This window comes from Mixophyes fleayi, chromosome 5 (genome assembly GCF_038048845.1).
Source record: "Mixophyes fleayi isolate aMixFle1 chromosome 5, aMixFle1.hap1, whole genome shotgun sequence".
Classification (NCBI taxonomy): domain Eukaryota; kingdom Metazoa; phylum Chordata; class Amphibia; order Anura; family Limnodynastidae; genus Mixophyes; species Mixophyes fleayi.
The window spans coordinates 1,113,774-1,135,438 of record NC_134406.1 but is presented as its reverse complement, the minus strand read 5'-3'; the positions used below and the strand labels follow the sequence as shown (position 1 = coordinate 1,135,438).

At 45.1% G+C, this 21,665-nt stretch overlaps 1 protein-coding gene across 3 annotated transcripts in view; it reads left to right on the top strand.

The window, feature by feature from the left end:
- The window catches only part of LOC142157997 (alanine aminotransferase 2-like), a 93,686-nt gene that overhangs the window by 33,532 nt on the left and 38,489 nt on the right, over positions 1 to 21,665 (top strand). Inside the window, exon 1 of one of the 3 annotated variants that reach the window (XM_075211510.1) lies at positions 6,898 to 7,053. The exons of the other annotated variants lie outside the window; for them this stretch is intronic. The gene's annotated coding sequence lies outside the window, so the exon portion shown is untranslated. Of the gene's footprint in view, positions 1 to 6,897; positions 7,054 to 21,665 lie in introns of those variants that run through there. 3 annotated transcript variants of the gene reach the window in all.

Here is a 21,665-nt window from a genome sequence, read left to right as displayed (position 1 = left end):
TATACCTGCTGTATTCCTGTGTCCTACAGATAAGGACTAACACTCTCATCCATCCCCCGGCTGTCCTGTGAGACCCCCTATACCTGCTGTATTCCTGTGTCCTACAGATAAGGACTAACACTCTCATCCATCCCCTGGCTGTCCTGTGAGACCCCCTATACCTGCTGTATTTCTGTGTCCTACAGATAAGGACTAACACTCTCATCCATCCCCCGGCTGTCCTGTGAGACCCCCTATACCTGCTGTATTCCTGTGTCCTACAGATAAGGACTAACACTCTCATCCATCCCCCGGCTGTCCTGTGAGACCCCCTATACCTGCTGTATTCCTGTGTCCTACAGATAAGGACTAACACTCTCATCCATCCCCCTTCTGTCCTGTGAGATCCCTATACCTACTGTATTCCTGTGTCCTACAGATAAGGACTAACACTCTCATCCATCCCCCAGCTGTCCTGTGAGATCCCTATACCTGCTATATTCCTGTGTCCTACAGATAAGGACTAAAACTTTCATCCATCCACCTGCTGTCCTGTGAGACCCCTATACCTGCTGTATTCCTGTGTCCTACAGATAAGGACTAACACTGTCATCCATCCCCCGGCTGTCCTGCGAGACCCCTATACCTGCTGTATTCCTGTGTCCTGCAGATAAGGACTAACACTCTCATCCATCCCCCGGCTGTCCTGTGAGACCCCTATATCTGCTGTATTCCTGTGTCCTACAGATAAGGACAAGACTCTCATCCATCCCCCGGCTGTCCTGTGAGACCCCTATACCTGCTGTATTCCTGTGTCCTACAGATAAGGACTAACACTGTCATCCATCCCCCAGCTGTCCTGTGAGACCCCTATACCTGCTGTTTCCTGTGTCCTACAGATAAGGACTAACACTCTCATCCATCCCCCTTCTGTCCTGTGAGATCCCTATACCTGCTGTATTCCTGTGTCCTACAGATAAGGACTAACACTGTCATCCATCCCCCTTCTGTCCTGTGAGATCCCTATACCTGCTGTATTCCTGTGTTCTACAGATAAGGACTAACACTGTCATCCATCCCCCAGCTGTCCTGTGAGACCCCTATACTTGCTGTATTCCTGTGTCCTACAGATAAGGACTAACACTCTCATCCATCCCCCGGCTGTCCTGTGAGACCCCTATACCTGCTGTATTCCTGTGTCCTACAGATAAGGACTAACACTGTCATCCATCCTCCGCCTGTCCTGTGAGACCCCTATCTATACCTGCTGTATTCCTGTGTCCTACAGATAAGGACTAACACTCTCATCCACCCCCCGGCTGTCCTGTGAGACCCCTATACCTGCTGTATTCCTGTGTCCTACAGATAAGGACTAACACTCTCATCCACCCCCCGGCTGTCCTGTGAGACCCCTATACCTGCTGTATTCCTGTGTCCTACAGATAAGGACTAACACTCTCATCCATCCCCCTTCTGTCCTGTGAGATCCCTATACCTGCTGTATTCCTGTGTCCTACAGATAAGGACTAACACTGTCATCCATCCCCCTTCTGTCCTGTGAGATCCCTATACCTGCTGTATTCCTGTGTTCTACAGATAAGGACTAACACTGTCATCCATCCCCCAGCTGTCCTGTGAGACCCCTATACTTGCTGTATTCCTGTGTCCTACAGATAAGGACTAACACTCTCATCCATCCCCCGGCTGTCCTGTGAGACCCCTATACCTGCTGTATTCCTGTGTCCTACAGATAAGGACTAACACTGTCATCCATCCTCCGCCTGTCCTGTGAGACCCCTATCTATACCTGCTGTATTCCTGTGTCCTACAGATAAGGACTAACACTCTCATCCACCCCCCGGCTGTCCTGTGAGACCCCTATACCTGCTGTATTCCTGTGTCCTACAGATAAGGACTAACACTCTCATCCACCCCCCGGCTGTCCTGTGAGACCCCTATACCTGATGTATTGCTGTGTCCTACAGATAAGGACTAACACTGTCATCCATCCCCCGGCTGTCCTGTGAGACCCCTATACCTGCTGTTTCCTGTGTCCTACAGATAAGGACTAACCCTCTCATCCATCCCCCTTCTGTCCTGTGAGATCCCTATACCTGCTGTATTCCTGTGTCCTACAGATAAGGACTAACACTGTCATCCATCCCCCTTCTGTCCTGTGAGATCCCTATACCTGCTGTATTCCTGTGTTCTACAGATAAGGACTAACACTGTCATCCATGCCCCAGCTGTCCTGTGAGACCCCTATACCTGCTGTATTCCTGTGTCCTACAGATAAGGACTAACACTCTCATCCACCCCCCGGCTGTCCTGTGAGACCCCTATACCTGCTGTATTCCTGTGTCCTACAGATAAGGACTAACACTCTCATCCACCCCCCGGCTGTCCTGTGAGACCCCTATACCTGCTGTATTGCTGTGTCCTACAGATAAGGACTAACACTGTCATCCATCCCCCGGCTGTCCTGTGAGACCCCTATACCTGCTGTTTCCTGTGTCCTACAGATAAGGACTAACACTCTCATCCATCCCCCTTCTGTCCTGTGAGATCCCTATACCTGCTGTATTCCTGTGTCCTACAGATAAGGACTAACACTGTCATCCATCCCCCTTCTGTCCTGTGAGATCCCTATACCTGCTGTATTCCTGTGTTCTACAGATAAGGACTAACACTGTCATCCATCCCCCAGCTGTCCTGTGAGACCCCTATACCTGCTGTATTCCTGTGTCCTACAGATAAGGACTAACACTCTCATCCACCCCCCGGCTGTCCTGTGAGACCCCTATACCTGCTGTATTCCTGTGTCCTACAGATAAGGACTAACACTCTCATCCATCCCCCGGCTGTCCTGTGAGACCCCTATACCTGCTGTATTCCTGTGTCCTACAGATAAGGACTAACACTCTCATCCATCCCCCGGCTGTGCTGTGAGACCCCTATACCTGCTGTATTACTGTGTCCTACAGATAAGGACTAACACTCTCATCCACCCCCCGGCTGTCCTGTGAGACCCCTATACCTGCTGTATTCCTGTGTCCTACAGATAAGGACTAACACTCTCATCCATCCCCCGGCTGTGCTGCGTTGGGCCCATCGTCTCTCTGTCATCACTCTGCAGACCTGATCCATAGTAAGTAATCAGGAGACACCAGTCACAGTCACCAGTAAAGATGCGCTGCAGCAGCTACCTACTACACCCAGAAGTGCACCCTTCCAGGTGTCAGTGATATCAGCGAATTCTCTTCTACAACTATTTGACACAGTTGGTGAGTATTTGGTTTGACCAAGTGGCACCACTGGGAGTGGTCAGTAATGGCAGATTGTTGACTGTAAGAAGGACCCCAAACAATCTGTAAGCCCCCGTCAGGATGGCAAAGTAAGCCCAATAGTCAGACTAAAAATTCTGGCCCGCTACTTGAAAGAAGGTATATATATCTCTGTGTGTCTGTGTGTGCAGACTGAATGACCATAATTCAGCAATGTATTTTCTAGGCCTGCTGAATGTATCCAGTGATCAGATGTACATGTTATGGGGGAATGTTTCTGTGTGTGTGGGGGGGGGGGGGGGGGGGGGAGGTTAGAACTGACATAAACCACCAAGCAAGGAATCGTTTCACATGATTTCTGGCTCCAGCATCTCTGGATAAATAAATCCAGTGACTCCAGCCTGTTCCATCTTCATGACAGAAGAACGTTACATAGAAAGCACTGCAGAGAACGTTTGGAAAACATGTAACACATAAATGGTATATTGTATGTAAACAGTGTGTGGGTATGAGCAGATGTGAAGGTCATGATACAATGAAAGGGGTACATCTAGTGGCCACAATGGAGCATTGCATTCTGCTCTAGGACAATACATTATTTCTCAGACTTTTTGTATCATTAAACCCCTTATGGGTGGTAAAGATTTACCAAATACTGTTTACCCTTTATATAATCACAGGGATGGAAAGTCAGCAAACCACAATTACAACTGAACCCTACGTGTTTCAGCTGATACAAGTCTTGGGCAGACTGATTCCCTCCCCAGTGATTCTACACAGAGTGGACTCGGAGTGAACACAAATGAACCTTGGAAAAAATACACAAGAATTGTGTCCTGCAGCCTCTATCTCCTATCGAGCATATAGTGACTATAGATATAGACTATAATAAAGTTTCCTGTTTAATCTTATCCAGAACGTGATGCATTTGGGACATATCAAGATACAATGAAAATAATAAAACGACAAAGGACAGTAGAAAGAAAGAAATCACCAGAGAGCTGCTCATTCTTATATTCAGCTGAGCGCAGACACAAAGGGAGGAGCACAGACTGAGATTATTATAAGTCACACACAGGAATCTGAATGGATTAATACATTTCATCACCTCCTCTGTATAAATATTGATTCAAGAGTTTAATGTGGTACTGGAATAACACGGGGGACATCTTTTAGCACCAAATTGTTTATTAAACCGAGGAAGTGGTCAGGTCAGAGGTCTGTAAGACACAAGCAGAGAAGGGCAGGACAATAATGATACATTTGGAAAAGGGGAAGGGAAAAAAGAAAAGAAGATGTATTAATGGGGCACGCTCAGATTTTCTAAATAATAAGTTAATTATCCTTTATTTGTTCTTTTTAAAATATTATGAATCATGCTTCCGATCTTGCAACAAAAATTGTAAACAGTACATTGGGTTCTGGAAAATGAAGCAAGTTCATGAAAAGCCATCTTATAGGTTGTACATGTTTATTATCCTTTGGTGTTAAGGCGACTATTTAACAAGCTCCTAATCCCCCACAATTTTAAGTATCCCCTTTATTTATAACTAAAGGATTGCAGTAGATATTGGAGATATCTGTTGTATTCCCACTGTCCTCATAGGTTTCTATGGGGATAGCTATTGTGTGTGATTAAACAAGTTCTGAAAATCAAACATTTGCCCGAAGGCGCCATTGAAGCCTATGGGGAGAACATTGCGGTAGAGGGAGCTTCGGCCCGGTCACCGCGTCTTATCTCCCCCCCCCCCCCCCCCCTCCGGTCACCACCTTGTGATAGTGACCATAGAGGACATAGATGAGGGTTACACTTGTGTGTTCACAGGAACAGACGCTTATCGTGACTGCTGTAAGAACACTGTTAGTAAATGCTCAGGTCTCTCATTCCTTATCATTGTGACAGAGAAGGAAAATGCTTGTGTATAAAACGTGGTGATTGTTAAATATGCCCTAATTGCCTTAGGAATCATTATGGATCCCATATTCTCTGGTTACTGCGGATCTGATCAGCGTTACCACTTGTAATTCGTATCATCGCAGTAAAAGACCATACATATTTTAAGTGTGAAATCCTAACACCAATAATAATTGATGTAGTGAATTGTATGAGAAAGTGCCAAGTGCAAAAATAATCATATTATAACTAATAAAGCATAAGTGTGAGCTGTAATGATATTAATGTATAACCAAACATCCTAGTGTGTAGAGGTAATTAACACATATAGTCCAGGTGATCCAATAAGTGCAAGAGTCTTAGTAGTGACAATCATATCAATTAATTTACTGCTGTGATTATATACTGATATTCTTCTTCTTATTGTAGTGATGCGAACAACTAAATATGCTGATTTGAATTATATACTGTTATTATTTGTATATAATTGTGCTATAAAAATATTCAAAATGTTCTACAACCCAATCCTTTGTTTAGTGCTTTATTATTCTTACTTCCATATGTACATTCAGTGTTAGTCATATTTCCTATGATGAAAATGCCGACAGCGGATATATTCACTATCGCTGTTTCTAACGTTAGGTATTTCCTACCTGTCAATATTTTATGTGCTGACATTTTGCTGTCGCTGTTATTTGTGTCGCCATTTTTATCATAGAAATTTCGTACCTCTCCCCATACATAATAGTGGCCCTATATTGTTAACTATTCAACAATATTATAAGTAATATAATTGTATTGGTGATTGTATTGATCAGCAATTGTTATCCCTTCATGTTCTGATCATAATAAAGCATCTAATGTTACTTATCATAAAAATGTTGCATCTAAATATTAAATTATGATTTAAAGTACACTTATATTGGTTAGATCTCAGTGGTACTATATAAGAACACAGATATTTTGTTATCATACTCACTTATCATAAAATGTGACAAACCGATGCTCCCTCACTATATTTATTATAGGCACAATCCGTAGGAACACTTAAATAGTGTATATGATATAATGGTCCGACTACTATATTGTATCGATAGTATTTAAATTTCAAGGGAACAATGATATATGGTATTTCCTATTTCACTATTCCATTGTTTAACATATATCAAATAGTTCACCTACAGTTTGTTACGAGCCGCAGCGGTGCGCCGCATCCTGGCGTGAGGTAGCAGTCGAGCACGTGCATTATCTTTGTGGCATAGAGTAGGAGGGTGTAGGGATATCCTCCAACTCCAGGGGGAGCTCTCACATAATTCTATTTGTCATTTATATTTTCATACATGTTACTGGTTGTGATATGACCTATGCTAGTTCTGAGCTAGTAATTAATTAGCAGCCTCCTGAGGCTGATTGTCAGCCCTGTCCACCTCCATTCTGATTTGTCCATCATAGTATTTAAGGTAGTGAGGACTGAGCCTCACTGCTGGTTATAGTTCCTGCTCTGTGCATGCTTACCTGCTCCCTGCTCTGTTCCTCTTTTCTGCCTTTGGATTGATCTTGCTGTGTATGACCTTGGACCGTGTACTGGACTCTGCTATATTGTCTGTGACCTTGATCTCTGCCTGTTACCTGGATTTGTTGTTTGCCGCCAGCCCTGACCTTTTGCCTGGACTACACCACTGCTGCCTGCTGTACCCCTTGACCTTGGCCTGTTTGGACTTTGCTATTCTTCCACCTGGCGCTGCTGTAGGGTTATTAACTTGTACTACTTAGAGCTTAAGACCTGGGGGCATCCAAGTACCTGTGAGCACGTTCAGCTCTACGGGAAAGGCGAAGACCTCTGTGACCTGTTCTACAAGTTTATGACACTTGCCATCAGCCATAACACATTTACAGGTAAACCACATAATTATAATGGTCCATCCTCCCGATCATTAGCTTATTTTTATCATCTCTCATTGGAGGTCTCCACCTTTGATGCTTAGGTTAACTTGTTCCATTGCGACAGCCCTCAGTAATTTAGGATTACTCTCATGAGATGTCAAGAAATGCGTCTCCACTGTAGTAAGTGGATTAAAATGTATTTATTCTCTCGCAGCATTTCTAATGTTACCCACATGTTCATCATGTTTCTTAAAGGGTCTACTGGTCATATTGACATTGAGATTACATGGGTATGTAAGACAATATATCACGCCCAAACAATTTCAGTTTAGGAATTTGTTAATTTTGCAGATTTTGGAGTATTTATCTTTATATTTTTTGCTATGAATAGTAAATTGACGCACTTTACAAGCACCACAAGTCAAGAAGCATTTTGCTTTCTTCTAACTATCATCCAGGGTTACTCTTAGATCCTCATCGGATAAAAGCCCTGTGGCTGGATCACTTATAAATAACTTACTGTATAAATTTATTTAAATTAATAGCGCAGTGCGCTAATTTATCTCACTGCAAATGTACTAACCTTTTTATTTTGGTATGTGTTTTGGATGGAAATGTATGGACTTCTAAAACAGTATGTCATGTTTGGGTTTAGCAACTTTTATAGAGGATATCTCAGCAAGGTATATATGTGGAGGAGATGTGTTTTTGCAACTGTCTGGAGACAGGTAATCTTATGTTAATTAGACCTTTTCTTCGCTGAGTAACCAACACGTCTTTTGAGCGTGAAAGCACAGGGGAGTAATTATACTTGCTTGTATACTTTCTATGCAAGTGAGCACAGATTAATGTGAATTTTGCAAATTAAATTGCGTTCAAAGCAAGGTTAGAGAAATGTTATATCCTGATGGTAAACATTCAATATAAAACCTCAGACATGGCGCCGCTAGCAGCAATGTAAAAATGTGTTAAACCCCTCCATATCCCCTTTGTCTTAATCTATTTATTAATTCATCAGATCTCTTATTGAATACATCTTTATTGGAACAGTGCACTTATACTTCAATAGTTCTCCTTTAAGGATCCCCTTTATTACAGGAGGAAAGTGTGCACTGGAATGGTGTATTATTATTATTATTATTATTATTAATTTTTATTTATAAGGCGCCACAAGGTGTCCGTAGCGCTGTACAGGGACAAACAAATTACAATACAATGGGAGACAGCACAGTACAGTAAACAGTAAGCACAGTAACTCAATAAGCTCAATGCACAGCTAGAGAGGTCGGGGAAGGTGGAGGGAGGATCCGCAAACGACGGAGCCCAAGAAGGAGGGCACGGAAGACAGGGAGACCCCCAGGGGGGAGGAGGGAGCAAGAGTGGATGTGGGGTGGAGGACCCTCGAGGAGGAGGGCTAAGTAGCTGGAGAGCAGAGTTAGAAGTGGTAGAAACAGGAGGAGAGATGGCCCTGTTTAGAGGAGCGTACTATCTAAGGGGAGGGGTGGACAGACAGAGAAACGAAGGGGAGAGAGGGAGACGGAGGCAGAAGATAAGGTAGGAAGTTAAGTGGGAGACTGAAAGGCTTTAAGAAAAAGGTGGGTTTTTAGGGCCCGTTTGAAACTGGACAGATTAGGGGAAGTTCTGATGGAGGGAGGGAGCTTGTTCCAGTGGAGGGGAGCAGCGCGGGTGAAGTCTTGGATACGCGCGTGGGAGGAGGTTATAAGGGGGGAAGAGAGGCGACGGTCAGGCAGAACAGGGAGGGCCGGATGGAGCATGAATAGAGAGGAGGGTGGAGATGTAGGGTGCAGTGGAGTTGGCGAGGGCCTTGTAGGTGAGTGTGAGGAGCTTAAAGAGGATTCTGAAGGGGAATGGGAGCCAGTGAAGGGATTGGTAGAAGGGGGAGACAGAAGAGGAGCGGCGAGAAAGGAAAATAAGCCTAGCGGCAGCGTTAAGAACAGATCGAAGGGGAGCGAGATGAGAGTGGGGGAGGCCAGTGAGGAGGAGGTTGCAGTAGTCCAGGCGGGAGATGATCAGAGAGAGAATAATGCATTTGGTGGCATCTTGGAAGAGGAAGGGCCGGATGCGAGCGATGTTACGCAGCTGGAAGCGGCAGGATTTAGCAAGAGAGAGGATGTGGGAGTCAAAGGAGAGAGAGGAGTCGAGGATGACACCGAGGCAGCGAAGTTGGGGGACAGGGAAGATAGAGGTGTTGTCGACCGTGATGGAGAGGTCAGAAGGGGATGAGGTATGAGAGGGAGGAAAAACTATGAGATCCTTATAACCTTATAACATCCCTTATATACGCAGATACGGAGCAGCCAGCACCTGACATAGACTCGTTACTACAAAGAACAGAGGAATTATGGGTCTGCGTCACGCGATGCGCTGAGAGCTCTGCATGACATCAGATGCTCCCACCACCCTTAGGAGAACAAATGACTCAATTAGGGGGTATGCTACCGGAGCAGGGGGCCAACAGTAACAGATTCTGGGGGTAGCTACTCTTACACATCCTGGCATGGGTAACTATCCATATTCTTTACCAGGTGGACTGTATCCTGCAGGGCACAGAATACGGCATATTAGTCCAATCATGTTCTGACCGAATGCCTCCGGAGGTGGGGAGTCTGATGACCGGCGAACAATGGGCTCCATTCTACCATAATAACCTCATGAGACCTGATGCCAATTGCATGTGCTGAGGCAGAAAACTACTCCTAGACCAGATGTAAGAAAAACACTAGATTAGGAAACCAGTCAGTAAATACAGTCCCCCCCCCCACCATCATCATTGTGCATGGCTCTGCTAAGAAATCCTGCCAGACCTGTGGCTCTCCAGGTGTAGTGAAGCTATAAGGCCCCCTCCCCCCAGCATGCTTTGCCAGTAGATAGCCATCATCATAGTATGCTAGGATTTGTAGTGCTAGGGTAACCTCACTATACCAGAAGGGAAGGTAGGAGTACACCGACAGCTGCACACTGGACTGGACAGTGTTGCCCGTCCAGGCTAGAGAATTGTCAGCCTAGTGTATACACACGCGCCAGGCTTTACAGCTAAACATACCCCTCACTTTGCTGAAAACGGAGCATAGTTAATGTGATAGGTGGGGGCATAATATCCAGCATTTTAGAGAGCCAGGAATCCTTCATCTCCACATGTAACTTATATTCTAGACCAACGAGCTAGGAGTCCTGTAACAGCATATCATCCTGTTTGTACTGTGCTACAGCCTGAGTGTTGTATTTTACATCTTCCCCGGTCAGTAGTTATTCCTTGGTCGATGCACAACTCAGGTAATATCCAACATTTATTTTTAACTGGGTCAGTTTTTAATGTCCATCTAACTCCCGAATCTCCAAGGTAAATAAGTGGGATTTGTTAGCAGACAAGAACACAATGTTCCTCATGACCTATCTATGGCTTCCCTTCCTCTCAGATAATCAGTACGACTACATACAATCATTCTTTATTAAAATGCAAACAAGAGGTGTAAAATGCTTTTGGTAGCAGCTAGTTTTCTAAATATATCAGTACTGAGATTACCCTCAATAGTTTTCTGAATTGTTAAATCAAGGAAGTTTATCAGTGTTGTGCTAATTTCAAAGGTCAATTTGAGAAGTTGTTCTTGTTTAATATCTCTGTGAATTCATGGTACAAGATCTCTTCTCTGTCCCAGAGGATCATGATTTCTCCAATGTATCTTAGCCATAATATTATATGGCTAGTGTATCTCTCATAGACATTGCTAAAAACAGATTCTTTTTTCCACAACCCAAAGAAAAGATTTGCATAGGCAGGTGCACAAGATGTCCCCATTGCAGTTCCCCTGATTTATATGTAAAAATCTTTCCTCGAAGACAAAATATTTTTTCGTTAGAACAAAGTTTAAGATTGTTATGATGAAATCAATGAAATTATTTTTGGGTCCCATATCAAAATATTATGGAACTGGATGTTCCCCCAGTTCATGTTCTATATTCGTATAAAGGGATTCTACATTATACAATGCCATCATTGCTAGCCGTTTCCCTTGTATTTTTGATAAGACATCGAGGCTGTCTCTGGTGTATGATTGTAGGCTAGTCACGAATGTAAGATGTAAATTAACAAATCTGCTCGCATTTTCCATCAATCCCCCCACCCCATAGACTATTGTCCTCTGTGGTGCATATAACTTTATAATATTGATTAATTGGCAATAATATAGGGCCACTCTTATTGTTATGTAAGTGCATATGGAAATAACAATAATAGAACACTAGATACAAGATTACATTGTAGCACTTTTTGAATATTTTTTATAGCACGATTATATACAAATAATTACAGTATATAATTCAAACAGCACAAAGGGCTAATAATTGCTGATCAGCACACCAATACAGTCATATAACTTTCTAATATTGATAAATAAAATATAATATAGGGTCAGAAATACAGTGACTAATACACTATATATAGCCATCAAAACGCTTCCTTGGCTTGATACAGTTCAAAGTAGCGAATGGCGTGTTGGTGTTTTTGCTTTGTTTGTCTGTTGGCTCCTTAACTCTACATACTGGGATCAGTAGTATTATTCCAAACTTAGAACCTTACAATGAAGGGTTAGGGAGCAGATACAAAGTCACTAGCTCCGAGTCTCAAATTGCTACAGTTAAGGGCAGTAGAGATTGAATGTAAAGTTACATCAGAGTGTGATGTTTGTGATATGATGCAAAACCCTAGATGTATCCTAACCACAACAAGAGTGTATGTGTTACTGAATCTAATGGGACTTAGTTCATATATAGGAGTGTAAACAATCTAATACTCTATACTCCCCATTACAACCAATTAGGGAGACTATAATTGATTCCTTATATTTAAATAAGGGTGCATTGATATAACCAGTAGTCTTAAAAAATGCATGTGAAATGCAACACAGAACCGTGATACTGTAGTTACTCAGCCAATTAGGGAAAGAGACTATATCTGATTATTGTTACTGGATTATAATCATCTTTGTGCAAGTGTAACATTATAAATAACTGCAATTTGTAATAATATAACAGCTGATTCTTGTTATCAGATCAGACACATGGATATGTAACTATTTCTGTGCACAATGTAACAATATAGATCACAGTGCATCAGTTTTTGACTGCAATTTTAATTCAATTTAAATCCCTTTATTTTATAGTCCCATTATTAGTTCACCATTTTTTTTTTATATAATTCACTACTGATTTTGGAACCAAGATTCATAAATATTTTAAAGAGAACAAATAAAGACGAATTGAATTCATTATATAGAACATCCCAGCGTGGCCAACAATACACATTATTTTCTTTTTAAAGGATCTTGTATGTTTATATGTGTTTGTGTGCAGCTCCCAAAGTATAGAATAGTGAGTTTCTCTGGGTGGATATGATTATTTTTGACAATTCTGGTGGATGTTCATTACTTGGTGTAGTTGCGACCAGTTGTTACATTTGGATAAGTGTCAGACTCAGGGCTCGCAGACAAGGACAGGTTATGTAGGGTGACATTGGGGGTATCTGCCATAGTAATTAGGAACTGAATCCCTACTCCCCTACATTGCAGAGAGGGACGAGGTTGGTGGTGTCTCCGCAGCTTGGAATACTGGGTGAATGAGATAACGAAGGTTAATGCCTCAGATACAGCGGAGAGAGTGCCCGGTTACGGGTACTTCTTTCTATGGGAATGACTGTTCTCTCTGTGTAATATATACTCTGAGAGTAAGTCATCCCTTCTAATTATAACATATATCCTTATCATAGCATCGCTTTATGTCACATACACATATAGTCTAATCCCAGACCACCCACAAAGAGATAAACCCTCATTATATCTGTACCCCAGAATGTTCCCCAAATCTGACCTGATGGCTCTCTATGTACTGTAATACAGCTGCTCATCACCCATCTTGGTATAATCTAGATGTGTCTTTAGCTGCTCCCCGTCTGCCTGGCACAGACATACAGACCTGGCACAGACATACAGGCCTGGCACAGACATACAGGCCTGGCACAGACATACAGGCCTGGCACAGACTCTGCCCTCCCACACATCCTCTTACATTCAGAAGAGATCCGACCCTTCAGACGTTCCATAAATGTGACTCATCAAGGAGACTGAAGTGTTCCCTCTACAAGGAAGAGACTCTGATCCCACTTCTAGTTTAAGTCATACAACCAGAATAATCCCCTGCAATAAATAATTACATATCAATTGTCCTCATTCATCATTATTACCATCTTCATCATAGACTGTAAGCCTGCGAGCCGAGCAGGGGCGGGCTGGCCCTGGGGGCAGCGGCACCCCGGGTCGCTCAGCCTTACCACTGATAGGGCCGCGCGGTAGGCCGGCCGGTCGCCCCCCGGATAAATTATCTCCTCTTTTTACCGGCGGCCACATCCCATGACACGGGATGCGGCCGTGTCAGCGCACAGGCGGCCGCATCACATGACACGCAATGTGGCCGCGTCATCAATGACGTGGCCGCATTGTGTGTCACGTGATGCGGCCGCTTGTGCGCCCCCCGGGCTGCATGTTGCCAGCCCGCGCCTGGAGCCGAGCCCTCTTACCTCTCTGTCTGACTGTATTACCCGGTATTGTTTTATTTCTGTGTTTCTTCCCAATGGTAAAGCGCTACTGAATATGCTGGTGGTATATTAATAAATAAATGATAAATGATGATGATGACTATAGTGGTTGTAAAGACTTATAACATTATATGCTGCTACTTTTACTGCCCCGGGAAAGGGAGTTAATATCAGGCTTTCATTCTTCTAGTTCTAAATTTCCATTTCAGTCTCGTCTCCTGTTAGCGATGCCTGGCCAGATCGGGGTATACACCGGTGGGTTTACATGTGAGCGCTGCCCGCTTTACGCCCACGTTGAGTGGTTTGTGCAAAGAGTAAAACGTTTGGTAACAGCTTCTTTGTAGAGAGATTTTATCAGTTATCAGAGTTCTTCCTGATCTGTGACCCGGAGAGTAATGACATTGCTGAATCTGCCATTAAACCAATGTTGTTACTGATTCTCTTACTGCTTGTTAGTTATTAGATGTCATTAGAGAATGTCAATTCCATAGTGAGATTGTTCAGTTAATAATTTGCAATAAAATCATTCTACTGTTTATTATATGTTATTTACATGTATACAGTTATCTCAGCCGCTTTATCCCTGCCAAGGGCAGGATCTTCTTCCCTTATCCAGTTATTAGGTCATTTCATAAATATCTACCCAATCATCTGAGAGAGTCCGTGAGGGGTTCCCTAGAGAAGTTGCGGCCGGGGTGGATGCGCTGCGCTTGAGAAGAGATGATTTCAATCTATGTGCAGGAAGTGTTCTTATTCTCTATACTGTGCTATATAAACAAATAATGATAATTGTGAGAATTACCCCCCACCAGGTACACTGAGGTACACTGAGGTACACGGAGCCGCAGGGGCTACCTGCATCTTATTACATACATTATACCTACATACATCACAATGCATAGAAGCATGCAGACATGGTCATGAGGTTCAGTCGTTGTTCAGACCAAACACCCGAATGGGGAAGAAATGTGATCTAAGTGACTCTGACCGTGGGATGATTGTTGGTACCAGACAAGTTGGTTTGAGTTAATCAGAGAAACTGCTGATCTCCTGGGATTTTCATACACAACAGTCTGTAGAGTTTACAGAGAATGGAGCACGAAACAAAAAACATCCAGAGAGCGACAGTTCTGTGGGTGAAAACAGCTTTTTAATGGGAGACGTCAGAGGAGAATGACCAGACTGGTCCAAGCTGACAGTAACTCAACCATGTGTTACAACATTGGTATGAAGATCATCTCTGAACACAACACGTCAGACCTTGAGGAGGGTGGGCTACAGCAGCAGAAGACCACACCAGGCTCCTGTCAGCTAAGAACAGGAACTGATGCTACAGTGGGCACACGGTCTCCAAAACTAGACAGAAGAAGATTGTAAGAACGTCACCTGGTCTGATGAATCTCGATTTCTGCTGCTACATGCAGATGGTAGGCTCAGAAATTGGTGTAAACAACCTGTGGGTTGTGGTGGAACGAGGGATTCACATTATAAATCTGCAGCCTGGATATGTTAAATCCAAGTCACCGTGTAAAATCCATGTCATGAAGAATTCAGGCTGCTCTGGGGACAAAGGAGGGGCCTACCCAGAACTTGAAACGTGTACATAATAAACTGGTCTCTGAGTGCAGGATAATAATTACTGTGTAGAGGGAGATTTAGCAGAAAATGTCACATTCCTAGTGTTTTCAGTGAGATTCTGTTACCTCCGGCTCTATGAGTCACGTTACTCGGATGCCAGTAAAATTCTTGGCATTCTTGGCGCTGTCTGTGGGCAGCAGATATTGGAATCATTGTTTGGGCAGCAGTCAGATTCTGGACACCCACAAACTCTCTATATCACGCCTCACAAAATAGAAAAAGGGGGAGATATGTTCCTCATGTTGTGTTCTGGAATCTGAGATTTTCTAGTGTTATATAACCAGGTACGGAAAGGAGTCGCCTGAAATCCTAGTTATAAACAGAGTACGGAGGGTCTGCAGGAGGTGGGAGAAAAGAACATTGTGCAGATGAGTATGGGAGATACAACTGTATCCGACCAAACACAATAACAGCAGGACTGGAAACGTTGATGGGCTTCACTCTCCCTGTCCGACATCTGGTCCCACATGGAAATCTGGTCATCTCTGGGATGGATGTGAATGAAGAGAAAAGAGGAAATAAACACAGCAAAAGGCAACCACATAGCACAACTGATACAATGTTACACATCACATTGTACATCAACCAGTTATAAAGCTCTCAACCAATCCTCCCCCTACATCTCCAACCTCATCCCTACTCACACTCCTTGACGCCCACTCTGCTCTGTCAGCGACCACCACCTCACTAATAGACTGATTACTCCTTCCCACTCCCGCCTTCAGGACTTTACCCAGGCTGCTCTTCAGCGCCCTATCAGGTTAGCATCTAGCCTCCAAGGCTTCAAGCGTGCCCTTAAAACTCACTTCTTTATTCAAGTATTTCAGCCTCCACTTAACTCCTTTCTCTCTGCTTTCACCCACGCTCCCCCAATGGTACCACCCTATTTGTGTCTCCCCTTCCCCTTAGGATATAAGCTTTCATGATCAGGGACCTCGTTCCTTGTGTTCTCCTTCTACTATTCCATCACCCTCTGTACCTCTAGGCTGCTTCCCCGGCCCTGTTATCGTGAGCCCAGGCCGACTTCACAATGTACATCACTCACTACCCCGTATATAACTTGTTCTGCATTACCAAGTTATCTGTGTGTGATGTGTTATATAGTAGATGTCTGCTCCTTGCATAATTTTGCATTATGTAATGTATTATTGATAATTTCTGTTTATTGTATACTACTGTAAATTTCATGTACGGTACTGCAATAATAATAATAAAAGCTAATAATAGTGATGATTGAATATTACACTTATTTCTCGGGATCAGAAAAAAAATAGATGTTTTTTGCTCATTCTTACCATGATGTGACCGTATCGAATAACAGATCCAGACACTTTGTCACCAGCTCCCGGCATAAAGACAATGAGACACCACAACCGGTCCAGCTACACGATGCTATAACCACCTAATACACCATGACCTCACCACACTTTCAATAAGATCAATGTCAGGGAATGTTCCTGGGAGATGGAATGAACCCAGACAGTAGTCTCCTCCAAAAAACACCACCTCCGCCTCCTGGAGAGCCCATACAAGTTGCCCAAACTCATTTTCTGAACATAAACAAACAATCCATCGGTCAGTCTATGTATTGTGGCATAAAGGGACAACAGAGAAAAGCCATTCTAGGGCAAATTAACTATTAATCTTCCAAAAAGAAAACACTGTCTCAAATGCTGATGTGATATAATCTTCGGAAGCTTTGCTGGATTCAGGGGCTGCCAACAACTTTTTGGATCAAAATTTGGTTAAAAAGTACAGATTCCAGCAATACCCCCATCTTCCAGCTGACTCAACCAAACACTGTTACAAATTGGGGTCCTTTATATAAAGCCCATATGTCATCCCTCAAATCCCTTATTCCACTGCTTTTCAGGGCGCAGTTCTTGCTGTGCAGGGGAGTAGTGCATTTTCAAAAGAACTTAAATTTAGATCTGCGGGTAAATGTATGAACATGCGGTTTCTTCAACACCCACGTGTTCAGCGTGTTCGGCGATTAAATTTCAAGCGGCGCTGCATTGTAAAGGGAAGTTTCCCTTTACAAGGCAGCGCCGCTTGAAATTTAATCGCCGAACGCGCTGAACACACGGGTGTTGAAGAACCCGCATGTTCATACATTTACCCCCTGGTGGTGTTCAGGCCTCATCCTATACTTTTAATTGGATGTATTTTGCACCTTTTTTGCACTTATTCAGAGAAACACATTTCTATGTTCACGCAAAGTAATAATGTATTAAAAAGCTTCACAAATATCAAGGGCCTGAGTTATTAAGGAGAGCAGAGCAAAAAGTAAAAGGAGTAACTTTGCACCTTGGCAAAAGCATGTTGCATTGGAGGAGAAGGTAAATGCAAAATGTGATGGTGTGGACACTCCGGATCCACAGCTTGGCCACGGGCCAATCACGGCGCCCCGGCCGCGGACCATTCACAGCGCCCAGCCACGGACCAATCACGGCTCCCGGCCGTGATGTGGTCATAGGGGAGCGACATGCTGGGGAATATACACGGCGCCCACGTGGAGGCCCAGGAGTGCGGTGGGCAGGACCGCTGAAGGCAAGGGGACCTGAGCGAGCAGAAGGAGGGACACAGTCTGACCCAGCAGCAGCAGCCACAGCCACCGCAGCAGACAGCACCAGCACAAGTCCAGACAGAGAGCCCTCTTCAGGGCTACGAGCTAACCTGTCTGGTGAAGGTAGAGCAGAGCAGGTTACAGCGGAGCAAGAGCACAGCAGTGAGTCCTGCCAGCACCAGCAGGACCGAAGAGGAGCTACGCTGACGTCGCGAGCGGAGGACCTAGACCAGGTAAGACCCCAGTGGGGACCACCTCTCCCGGGCCCACGCCCGCATTCTATCGGTCACTATTCACCCGGGCCCAAGGCCTTCTTCCTTCGGGCATTAGGTCCGCCCTCCAGTTTGGTAGCTCTCGTTAGGTCATATAGCCAGGCCTAGTTCCCCCATAGGGCACCAGGCCCTGAGTGGACCCCCTAGGGCACCTGGCCCTGAGTAGACCCCCTAGGGCACCTGGCCCTGAGTAGACCCTTTAGGGCACCAGGCCCTGAGTAGACCCCCTAGGGCACCAGGCCTTGAGTAGACCCCCTAGGGCACCAGGCCCTTAGGTCACGCCCAGGCTGTAGGCCCCGGCGGTAGAAGCTTGCCTTCGTTTCCCTTCCCCCCCCCGTAGGGGACAGAGTAGGGCAGTAACTCACACACGGCTGCATTGATATTGCGTATTGTATTGGGGGATTGTACTGTGCCATTAGTAGTGTCTTGGGTAGTGTACTGTGCAATTGAGTATTGTATTGGGGTATTGTACTGTTGTGGTTTGGCTTGTACAGTGTAGTAGGTGGTAGGGGGGTGTTGTGTTCTATCCGTAGGGGTCGGAAGGTGGTGTGTCGGGACAGATCGCTGGGTGGACTTAACTCGTCCCGTGGCCGTGCGTACGGCCTGGGAGGGGCAATTGGGGCGAGCTACGTACCACCCCAGGGAGACGGACTGCGTAGGGTCTCCCAAGCCGGTAAGTGCTGTCTATCCCCTTTCCCTTCCGTGTAGACTCGAGGTAGGGCAGGCCCTTGGGCGGCGGTGTGGCACGACTTCTTCGCGGGCTGGGGGAGATCAGGGTTTCCCTCGGTGCCTTGGGAGTAGTGTAGCACAGCCCTTCTGAGTTCTGGGGACGGTCCGAGCGTTCCGCGGTTCCACTGGGGCAGTGCAGCCCTGCCCTTGTGAGTGCCGGGGTTTGTCCCGGTCATCCACGGTTCCATTGGGGTGTCTGGTCTGGGCTCCGGCAAGGTTGCCTGACGGTCCCAGGGCAGACGGTGTCTCGAGGGGTAAGACGGAGTCCGCCCGCACGCCGGCAGGATACTGACGGTTCCGGGTGGGGCCTGTGATACCCCGCGGCGCACGGCCGGCCGAGTGAGTCTTGCCCCCACATTCGGGTGGCCCTCCCCAGTGGGGAGTAGGGAGTTCGGGCGAGAACGTTCTCTACCCCGAACTCTTGAAGCCGCGTGGCTTGGCCAGAATAAAACGGGGAGTCGCCAAGCGGGGCTGAGTAACCCTCGGTTCCGGGGCGACATTCCGGACAGCCCCTTCCTTCCCCCGTTGTATTCGTGCCTCTGTTCCTGTCACACTACAGGGGACCGTGATCGTCGCCGAAGTCTCCACCTAGTGACGGGCCCCACCTATAGCGACCCTCGGGATCAGGTGAGAACCTTTCCTCTTGGTTTAGGGGACTCTCCGAGGTGTTCCTCGGGAGTGCCGCTCTCACAATGGCAGATTTATAGTTGGAGTAGGACATGTCCTAGATAAACTTAAATAAATTATTAAGTATGTGTGTGCTACATGAAAAAACAGACAGCATTTTCCTTATGTGTAAAATAATAAACTAATTTACACCCCTTGCATTGCAACATGGTTTTCTCCAGAAAACTTGAGTAAGAAAACGTACTCAATGTTTTGATTAACTTTCCTTAATGACTCAGTCCCGAAAAATCTAAATGTGATTAATACAATCCAGAGGTCCCATCACTCTCATGACTCATTTTTGCTATAAATGGCTAATCTGTGCTGTATTTCAGGAGAATAGTGGAAATATGTTATTTAATGGTTTAAATACTTAATTACTTAGTGGTACTAAAGTGGATGGAAGTTGGACTATTGTGTTGTTTACACTTTTGCACAATAAACCTCTTGAAAATGTTCCTCCTCTCTGAACACCGTGCTGGAGGTCTAGGTTGTGATGGTGTCTCCCAAGAGTGAGAGTAGGTGCGCGCCTCAATGTACGCTGGGCGGACCTTAGAGGTGCGTTTGTGGAAAACCAACCAAATTATGTATACATGAAGGGGACATTGGAGGCCATTGACCACCCTCAGCCCCCTTTACATCCCCAAAAAACACCTCTTTGATGCCGCCCTCACCTGCTGCTGGTACACGTAGCCTTGAAGAGGCATCACCCAGCACTGATACATAAGACAGCAAAGCTTCCTCAAACTGTAACTGCCCCACCTAAATAGATACAGTCAGACATGATTTATGGTGGATATTAAATGCTCTTTCTAAATAAGGCCGTGCATTTCAGGCCATTCCATGTGGGCTATGTAATGTCCCTGTGGAGTTCCAACAATTTTCAGAGTCTAAAATGCCACTGCCCTGCGGGGCAAATCTAGGATTTGTGACCAGCGGGTGTCTCGTTGTCATCACCTGATTGTAGAGTTTCCTGGTGAAGATAAGTCACCCTTTATAGGTGGGCCGGCATCAATCACTAGCACCACAGATGGTTCACAACATCTACGTCAGCATACCGCCCAACTGTCCGTCTTTCCTCTCGAGTCACAGGACATGCTTCTGGTGTGCACAGCAATTCAAGGGTGATTTTAGGGGAGCAGGTTTGGGTAAGGTAGTGCTTTGGAAGCACTAGATACAATGCTCATTGTGATGTGGACACGCCCATAAAATGAGACCTTTATTGCCACATGCACCAGAGGTAGGTGTTCATGGCACCAACTCACCGTGGTAGGTAGGACACTAAAATCCTCACTGTCAGTTGGCAGTCTCATAGTGTCGAGACTTTCAAACATCTGGAAGATCAGATAGCACTTATGGGCTAACAGCAAACTGAATATAATTAGCATGAGAAGAGATGGACTCTTTACCAGCCCGAAAAAAAAATAATCACTTTGGGTTCTCTTTATTAATCTTCATTTTTTCTCCTAAAATACTGCTCCTTCCAGTCTCATTCATGTCTTAAGAGAAGTCCTGTGTTTGGGTGGACGTTGGACAGTCTTTATGACTTGTGTCTCTCTTCTATCACACAGGTAGATAACACTCACCGGGGGTGCGCTCAGAAGGTGCAAATCTGTCCCATTCAAAGCTTAGGCCAAGGCCAAATCTGTGCCACCTCTGGGGTGTGTAAGAGGACTGCTGGGAGAAATAGCCGGGAATACCCCGAGAAATACCTGACTTCTGCTCTCTCATCTCCCACAGCCGCCTCGTTCAGCAAGAAACCCTCTGATAAGCCCAAATCCCATCGTACAATGAAAACGATGGCATCCCTCAGGTGACGCTTTAATACACCTGTGCTCCCTTCAGTGATGGTGGTGGGGGCTCCCTGCTTCCTCAGGCCACCATGTAGGAATCTCCGTGCTAATTGTCTAATTGTCTTACCTATGGCTCACTGGCGGATGTCGGCTGTGATTGGACACTACTGTCCTCATCATCAGGTTCCAATTATCCAATAGGCTGACTAGGCAGCAGCTTAGGGCACAAGGCTTTTGGGGCGGTGTAACATTTGTGGCCTGCAAACTGGTGACAGGGAGAGGAATAAACAAACTCATTTCAAATATAAGGAAAACATAGAAGAATAAAGTAATAAGGTTCTAAGATTCTCATG